Source organism: Rutidosis leptorrhynchoides, chromosome 7 (genome assembly GCF_046630445.1).
Source record: "Rutidosis leptorrhynchoides isolate AG116_Rl617_1_P2 chromosome 7, CSIRO_AGI_Rlap_v1, whole genome shotgun sequence".
Classification (NCBI taxonomy): domain Eukaryota; kingdom Viridiplantae; phylum Streptophyta; class Magnoliopsida; order Asterales; family Asteraceae; genus Rutidosis; species Rutidosis leptorrhynchoides.
The window spans coordinates 156591157-156601020 of NC_092339.1; positions in this window are offsets into that span (position 1 = coordinate 156591157).

A 9864-nucleotide genomic window follows, 5' to 3' on the forward strand; every position below is an offset into this window, starting at 1 on the left:
GTGGGCTAGTTAATCCACTTAAAAGGTAGGGTGGGCTTGGAAGTCCAATAACATGAGTCCATTACACTAACAAAGCCCAAGTTCAAATAAATCACAAGTTAAACCAATTAAAGCCCAAGTAACTAACTAATAGCCTTAGTTAATTAAAATGATTAATAAATTTAATCATGAATGTAAATAATATCTAAAAATATTATTCGTGAAAGTTTCGGGTGTCACAAAGACGTTTCGGGCACTTAAAAGTCAAGTACGGGCAATCATAGCAACATGTAAATGTAATAACATACATTCGTTTAATCACACGTATTAATAATAATAATTATTAATAAATAAACGTTGGAAATTCCAGGGTCGTTACAATAATGATTCGAGTAGAAGCACTACGGGGTATGTTTTCACGATTGGTAAGACGGCGGTCAGTTGGATGTCCAAACTTCAAATTTGTGTTGCGCTGTTAACAACGGAGGCTGAATATATGGTAGCAGCAGAAGCTTGCAAAGAACTTGTATGCTGAAGAATTTTATGTTTGAGTTGGGATGAGTTTAACACGATTATGTCTTGCACTGTGATAATCACAGTGCTATTCATTTGGTGAAGAAACCGGTGTTTCATAGTTGTACGAAACACATAAAGCTAAGGTATCATAAAATTAGCGAACTTATTGAAGATGGTACTTTAGTTGTTAAGAAAATTCCTGGTACGGAGAATCCTGCTGATATGTGTACTAAGGTGGTTACGATCGGGAAGTTGAAGCTTTGCATAGCTTCAACTGGTCTTCTTGTTACTTGATGAAAGAAGACGGCAACTAGAGAGCTCTAAGGGTTATTGGTATTGATTTCGGCATGTAGTGTTGAAGACCTTGTATCGAAAGTCTGCTCTTCCAGCGATGTTGAGTTTGCGTGTCCCATGTTTGATTGGCGGTATGAGAGGTTGTTCGACGTTCTTGGTTGAAATGGTTAGTTTTGGGGTTGACGAGATTTCTGGGTTTTGCTCTCCTTTGAGTGGGAGATTTTTGGATGTGCTAAGAAGATAAAAACGAAGAAACGGGTACCAAGTCGTGTTCGGGTGTGGTCTGTCACGATACGCGACAAAATGGAACGCGACGCATGAGGCTGGAACGTGACAAATGAGGCAAGGATCTAGACTCGATGACTATCGCGTTTTGATCAAGTTTGTCGCGTGGGTATGCAGTTTGTCGTGAAACGCGATGGGTTGTCGCGAAACGCGACGATGTTCGTAGCCAGCAAGTTATTTGATTTGTTTCCTAATTTTGATTAGCACTATAAATATATCCATTGTATTCTGTAAACCCTATGTACGAAAATTTAATAAAAAACTCTCTAGTTGCCAGTGGACTAAAGCAATCATACCGATTGCATATAACCACGTAAATTCTTGTGTCTTTTACTTTTCTTGTTGTTATTCTGTCCGTTTGTCGTTTGTGGGATCACAATCTATCGATTGGTGGTCGTTGTTGGGTCTATAGATTCCTAACAGAATCTAATAGGTAATTTACATTGTTGATTGACGGAAGTGCAAGCTTGAATTTTTATTCATCGGATAATCAAGGTGAGTGGAATAATTATATGTGTATGTATATATGATTTATTTTCTTGTGTAGATGTAGTTTAGTGAATTCCGAACATGAGAATTCACTAGAGTGTTATCCTTGTGATGGATTCACTCAAATTCGGGAGTCGATACCACATCATGTGTTGGCGTGAAATTTGGGTTTAAGTTCGGGTGTCGATACCACATTGAACATGACGAGTGGGTGTAGCTAATTTCATTGGTCACTTTAGTTTGGGCGTTTGATACCACCTATGGGGTTAGTGTTACATTAGGTGTGTAAGTACACAAATGGACGTTGTGAGTACCGATGGTCATTGTGATTACCATTGCCTTGTGTGCTTATGGTTAACCATATTATGTGTGTTTACACTATCATGCTATATTGAGGTTATATGCTTTTTGGATCACTAACTTGTATGTGTTGTTGTGCTTAAATTGTGGAGTGATTGCAAGTAAGTAAGTTGTATGCATACGTGTATAATTATTGCATTCACTAATCATATTGCTTACCCCTCGTTGTTTAATCTTTTTATATATTCAAGCATATTGAAGGACAAGGGTAAGGGTATGGAATAGCTTACTTGCTTGCGGGTGTTTGTGCTATGGAAGTCGTATTTTGTTAGAATCTTGGGTAGTGTAAACCTAAGATTCATGTTCGGGTCCAACTTTTGTATTAAACTTAAGTCGGGTCGAAATTTAACATTTTTTAATAGGTCATTGAACCCAATTTACGTTATTCACGAGTAGATGGGACTTATAAACTCAATTTGAAGTGGTAAATGTGTTTGAACAAGTTTGGATCAATATTGTCATGTATTGGGTCATTTTCCAACACTTGGAAATTTTTGGAGTTGTTTCAACTGTTGTGTGGTAACTGTTTTCAGAAACAGTTATAATTCGTGATGGGCACCTTTTCTGCAAGACGCACAGATGGGCACGTACTGGTGACCAGGTCTGGGTTAAATGTCTATTTTGAAAACTAGTGTTAAATTGCGATGAGCAAGAATATCGTGTGGCGCACTAAACTATTGTAAAAAAAAAAATTGGCTAGTTTTTCTTAAACAGGTTCGAGTCGTTTCATTTAGTAAATAGATCAGCTGGATTATTATCATAATCTATTTTAACAGTTTTAATGACACCAGCTGATATTTTTTCCCTTACAAAATGAATATCAATTTCCGTATGTTTATGTAACACCGTTCATTTAAAAAAAAAAAAAACATATAGCGGAAGGCATTTATTGTATTAAAACACACCCACGATATATAAATTTTACCTAAAACAATATTTAAACAACGAGATACATAAAAATCCATTATATAATTAACTAAACACATCAAAGTCTTGGATAGTCAAACATGTCTTCAATAACCAAACTCCAACCCATCAGTAGTACCTATCCTGCAAGGGTGAAAAATGTGGGGCATTAGCATACGCTAAGTGAGTAGGCATATCTAACAGATACAACTAGTTATCGAACCCTCGCTTCGCGCCGGGGGTTCGATTTTCAATGTATTTTATTGTGTTTAGTTTGTGATGTTCGCAGAGGTGTATATAAAATAGCTTTATTTTTACAACAAAATACTATTAAATATGATACAATTTTACACAAGATATTTATTTATTTATAGAATGGATATACTTAAACCTTGCTACAACACTTATAGGCAGTGTACCTAATCGTACAGTAGTGTAGTTTTTAGTAAGTCTGGTTCGTCCACAGGGAATCTTTTAAACAAAGCTTAACGCTATATTAGTTTTAATTTATAAAAATACAAATATATAAATAAGTAATATTATTATTATAAAGGGGGGTTTTTACCGTTTAATGACCGGTTTGTCGATTTTTAAAACTTTAGTCGCAGTTAAAACCTAATGTAAAATATTAAAAATAAATACAAGATTTAATTTAAAGCGTAAAGTAAATAACGATAATGAAATTGCGATAAATAAAAGTGTGATAAAATAAAAGTGCAATTAAATACAATAACAATAAATAAAAGTACGATAATTAGAAGTGCAATTAAATATAAAATAAAGGAAATTAAATATGAAATAAAAGAATTATGCTTATTTAAACTTCCGTAATCATGATGTTTGACGTGTTGATTTTAGTTTTATGCCCATGGATTAATTGTCCTTTGTCCTGGATTATTCAATATGTCCGTCTGGTTTTTGTCCATAACAGTCCATCAGTCATAAATATAAAGTGCGAGTGTCCTCGTCAAATTATCCTTATACCCGAAGTTAAATATTCCAACTAATTGGGGACTTAAACTGTAACAAGGTTTTAATACTTTGTTTAATAATTACACCAGGATATCGACTGCGTGTAACCCAAGGTTTTAATACTTTGTTATCAATTATGCCAAGTGTCCTTGTACATAATTTCACCCCTGTTTTAATAATTCTAGTGACTATTAATCAATTCCCGTGTCTGGTTAAATGAACGATTATTCGTACATATAAATACCCCGCCCATCGTGTCCGATTGAGTGTATATGGTTATTTATAGGGACGTCCAATTGTAAATCTTTATATTAAAATTAAGAAACTATCATTTAGTTAAACAAATATAAAACCCATTAATAACACATAGTCTAATTTCCACAAGTGTCGTTCTTTTGTCCAAACCCCAATTATGGTACAAAGCCCAATTACCCAATTTTAGTAATTAGCCCAACATCATGATTACTTCGTTTTAAATAAGCATAATAATAACTTAGCTACGAGACATTAAATTAAAAAGGTTGAACATAACTTACAATGATTAAAAATAGCGTAGCGTTACACGGACAGAATTTCGACTTACACCCTTACAACATTCGCTAACATACCTTTATTATTAGAAATTAAAATTAAAATTAAAATTAAAATATAAATATATATATATATACGTTTAGATAGAGAGATTAAAGGATATATAAAACGTTCAGAATGCGTTGCCTTTTATAGGCATTTTCGAATTTGGCTGCTCAGCGAGTCGCGACACTCTTGCTCTTTAAACTCCGCAAGTCGCGGAGTTCGTAAATCCAGCTCACACAAGTTTGGATCCTAGTCTGCCGACGGATTTTAATAATATAAATATAATATAAATATATAATTTATATAATTAATTATATATTATATTATATTTATATACATAATTAATTTCTAACTTTCGGTCCGTTGCGTCGAGCGTTGAGAGTTGACTCATGTCCAGGTTCCGGATTTTTGAACGTCCTTGCGTACAATTTAATATCTTGTACTTTGCATTTTGAATCTTGTACTCTTGTAATTTCGAGACGTTTCTTATCAATAATTGGAACCTCTTTGATTGTATTTTGTACTTTTCAGCTTTTTGGACCTTTGCGTCTTCAATTCGTCGAATCTGCCTTTTGTCTTCACCTTTTAATATTTAAACGAATATCACATGTAAATAGAACAATTGCAACTAAAAGCTTGTCTTTCTTGAGGGATAATGCTATGAAATATATGTTCATTTTTAGCATTATCAGTTTGTAAAATTATTTCGTGGCTAACGATCATGTCGTTGAATCGCAACTCGAGTCGAACTAAAATGTATAACCCATCAAAGATTTAAATGTTATTTTACATCTCCGCGTTTCGCCATGGAATTGTCGACTTTTAAAAATTTAACGCAAAATTAACGTGTATGAAAAAAACCTCAAATATTTATCGTTTTTTAAAAAGCGTCTGTTTTGCCTATAGTTAGTGACATTGTGTTCCTAAAATTATTTCAAGTTTAACGATGATGTAGGAAAATTTTAACTCGTTACGAGCGAGAAGATATAACCCATTAAATATTTGGGTGGAGTTTAGTTAAGATTTTTTATAAAAATAGTTATTTGACACTTTACCCCCCTGTTTGGGGGATCAGATTTTTTTTTTAAAAGTTGGGGGGCTTTATTTGGAAAAAGGAAGGAAAAATTAAAAAAAAAAAGTGAAAGGACGAAAATGCCCCTGGTTACTATTCACCTTTTTTGTCTAATAGTTAATATAGTAATTTAATAAAAGGTGAAATGACGAAATTGCTCCTAATTACTATTCACCATTTTTGTCTATTACATAATATAGTAATATAGGCACCACGGGATACAACGACTAATACTATGCTACATCCTCAACATCATATAACACATACAAAGACATTACGAGGATCGACGGTTTGTACGAACCTACGACAAGTAGCTGATCGGGCAACCGTCTACTGATAGTCCTTCCTACAGAGTTGATAGTGCTCCAAATGAACATATATTTAGTATCAATATCCCTCCGATATGTAAAGATTTCAGTTGCAATTGTTCCATTTTCATGTAATATTCATTTATATTAAATAAGTGCGAAGACAAAAGACGAAAACAACGAATTGAAGACGCAAAGGTCCAAAAATCTCAAAAGTACAAGATACAATTAAAAAGGTTCAATTTATTGATAAGGAACGTCTAAAAATGACAAGAGTACAAGTTACGAAACGCAAAGTACAAAATATCTCAGCGTACGCAAGGACGTTCGAAAATCCGGAACCGGTACATGAACCAACTCTCAACGCTCGACGCAACGGAAAAAAAATTACGAGTCTACTATGTATATAAATATAATATAATATATAAATAATTATAAAAATTATTTATATATTATATATATTTAAATAAAAACCGTCGGCAGCCTTGGATCTTGAACTTGTGGGCTGGTTTTGGAACCTCCGCGACTTGCGGAGCTGGAAGGCCAAAATGGCCGCGACTCGCGGAGCAGTGAATTTCAGTTCTGGCTATAAAAGCTCTCGAGTTCTGCATGTAAAATATATAATAAAAATAATAATAATACTCCGTGTGTAATAATAATAATAATAAACAAATATATATATATATATATATATATATATATATATTATATATATAGATTAGTGGTATATTAGATTAGATTGGGTTATGTAAATGTTATTTTTCGGGTTTTTAAAGTCGGAGCTCTGTCCGTGTAACACTACGCGATAAATACTCAATGTAAGTTATGTTCTCCTTTTTAAATTAATGTCTCGTACTTAAGTTATTATTATGCTTATTTGAGCCAAAGTAATCATGATGTTGGACTAAATATTAAAGACGGGGTAATTGGGCTTTGTACCATAATTGGGGTTTGGATAAAAGAACGACACTTGTGGAAATTAGACTATGGGCTATTAATGGGCTTTATATTTGTTTAACTAAATGATAGTTTGTTAATTTTAATATAAAGATTTACAATTGGGCGTCCCTATAAATTACCATATACACTCGATCGGACACGATGGGCGGGGTATTTATATGTACGAATAATCGTTCATTTAACCGGACACGGGAATGGATTAATAGCCACTAGAATAATTAAAACAGGGATGAAATTACATTCAAGGGTAATTGGTGTAATTGCTAACAAAGTAGTAAAACCTTGGTTTACACGCAGTTGATAACCTGGTGTATTCATTAAACAAAGTATTAAAACCTTGTTACAATTCGAATCCCCAATTAGTTGGAATATTTGACTTCGGGTATAAGGATAATTTGACGAGGACACTCGCACTTTAAATTTATGACCGATGGACTGTTATGGACAAAAACCAGACGGACATATTAAATAATCCAGGACAAAGGACAATTAACCCATGGGCAATAAACTAAAATCAACACGTCAAACATCATGATTACGGAAGTTTAAATAAGCATAATATATTTTATTTCATATTTCCTCGTACTTTTATTTATTGTCATTTTAATTATTGTTATTTATTTTATCATTATTTAAATATCGTCATTTACTATACGCTTCGCTTAAAATATAAAATCGACAAACCGGTCATTAAACGGTAAACCCCCCTTTTATATATTATTATATATATATATTTATATATTTTGTACAAATATAGTTGTTTAAAAATATATTGTGCAATAAGCCCGCTCCCTGTGGAACGAACCGGACTTACTAAAAACTATACTACTCTACGATTAGGTACACTGCCTATAGTGTTGTAGCAAGGTTTAGGTATATCCATTTTGTAAATAAATAATTAAAACTTGTGTAATTTGTAACGTATTTCGTAGTAAAATATAGTACTATCACGTACCCCCACGATACATCATCAAGTTTTTGGCGCCGCTGCCGGGGAGTCGGCGAAACTTTATATTTTTAATTTATTTTTGTATATTTATATTTTATTTTTAGAAAAACAATATAAAATCTAAAAAAAAAATTAAACACCGAAAAAAAAAAAAATATATATATATATATAAATCTGTTTTTATAAAATATTTTCATTTCTATTTTGGTTTTTTTTAAATATAAGTGCTTATTTACTATATAAAAATATTTTGTAAAAATACAAAACAGAAAAATAAATAAAATAAAAATAAAATAAATACGTTGAACCTGTAAAACTGACCTGTCACGTTTGAATTTTGAACCCCCGCGACTCGCGGAGGTTTTGAACTGGGAACCTCGCAACTCGCGGAGCCCCTCAGACACGTCTGGTAACCTCTGTCGACACATTAATTACAGTGTAATAATTATTATTATTTTTATTTAAACCGTAATTAGGTTATCTTAATTAATTATTTAGTTTAGTTTATTTATTTACTTTGTTATTTTTAAATTTTAATCTAGTTTTTATAAATATATAATTTAATAGTTTTATAAAATAAATAATATAAAAAAAATAATAATAATATTTTTATAACAATAAGTAATTTTATCACTTTTTATATCTTTTTATATTGTCGTATTTTTTTATTTGTTTTAGCGTAATTTGTATATTTTTCGCTCGTAATTAGTTTTAAGTTTAGTATTTGCCGTAGTTTATTTTTAATTCTAGATTTTTAGGTCTTGCCGTAAAATCCCTTAAGTGCTTATTCCTTAGACTAAGATTTAGGTGCTTTAGAATTTTGCGACGCCGTTTTTTGTGCTACTTTCTTATTTTTATTTTTCGACGCCTATTTTTCTACCTTTTTATTTTTCGACGTTTTTCGACATGCAATCTATTTCTTTCTTATTTCTCGACGCTCTAGTTTTTAGGACTTAGAATTTTCTCTATTTCTTATCTAATATCTCAAACGGAAAGAAAAATTATTTAAGCGGTTAAATTAATGGACGTTGACATTTTTCTGCTTCGTAGTAATAGTTGGATTTGTTAGTGGCTGAGTTGTGGCTTTTCCGATTTAAAGGTGCCTGGCTTCCTGCTACATCTTTTGGCTATTCGAAACGTGGGCAAAAGCAGAAAAGTCTATTAATTGGACAACTTATATAAGTTTTTCTATTTTTATAACTAATAGGATAATTAGTGAACGCACCACATTGTAGCTAAAAATTTGTCCATCGCAATAAAATGGAAAATTTTGAAAACAGGGCCTTGGAAACTCTTTTTGAACTCCAAAATCAATTAAATCAATACCCTCAAACGAGTGTTGATAACAATTCATTCGGTGAATCTTGGATCGCGAACGACGAAACAATAACTGGTTGTGAAATCTGTGGAGATTATCACTCAACATGGGAATGTTACTATTACGTTCCTATGGAAAATTACGCACCCACGGAACCTGAATGGAACGATTACGAAGAACACAATTCAAATTGGGATTATTCCCAAGAATATATCCAAAGTCAACAACCAGAAGACGAGGAAAATTACGTGTCCGAAAATTCTTTAAACATTATAAAAATCAAACTCGAAGAACTCGATGCTCAAAATGAACAAATGAGAGAGTTTGTAAACCGGCAAGCTGAAACTCTATCAAATTACACACCTGTTGATCTGAGGAGACATGTTCAAAAAAATCCCATATCATCGAATTTTGATGAATTCGAGAGCTCCGAAATTACCAACTATCCCGATGATACTTTTTATTCAGTCTTACCAATTTCACAACATATCGACACAATAACCTCTACCGACGAAATCATCGATCCATCAATGGATAAAGAAGAAGTAAGGGTGACAAATTGGTACTCTTGGGAAAACGATAACGTTGAAAATTTTACCCCCGAGACCAAAGTGGTGGGACCGATAAGTACCGTTAATGAAGAAGAATCTACTCCAATCCCGAAATTCACCATTACACAACCTTCCAACCCAATATTCTCAATACACGAGTCATCTATCGAAGATGAACTACGAGCTGTAATAGATAATGACACCTCAGATTTCACCCAATTGGGTAATAGAGGTGAAAACTTTGATCCCGAGAATAAAAGGAAGGAAATATTAGGAATTGTCCACCCTATAGAAATAAGTATGTCGGTGTATATCGATCCATTTGACCA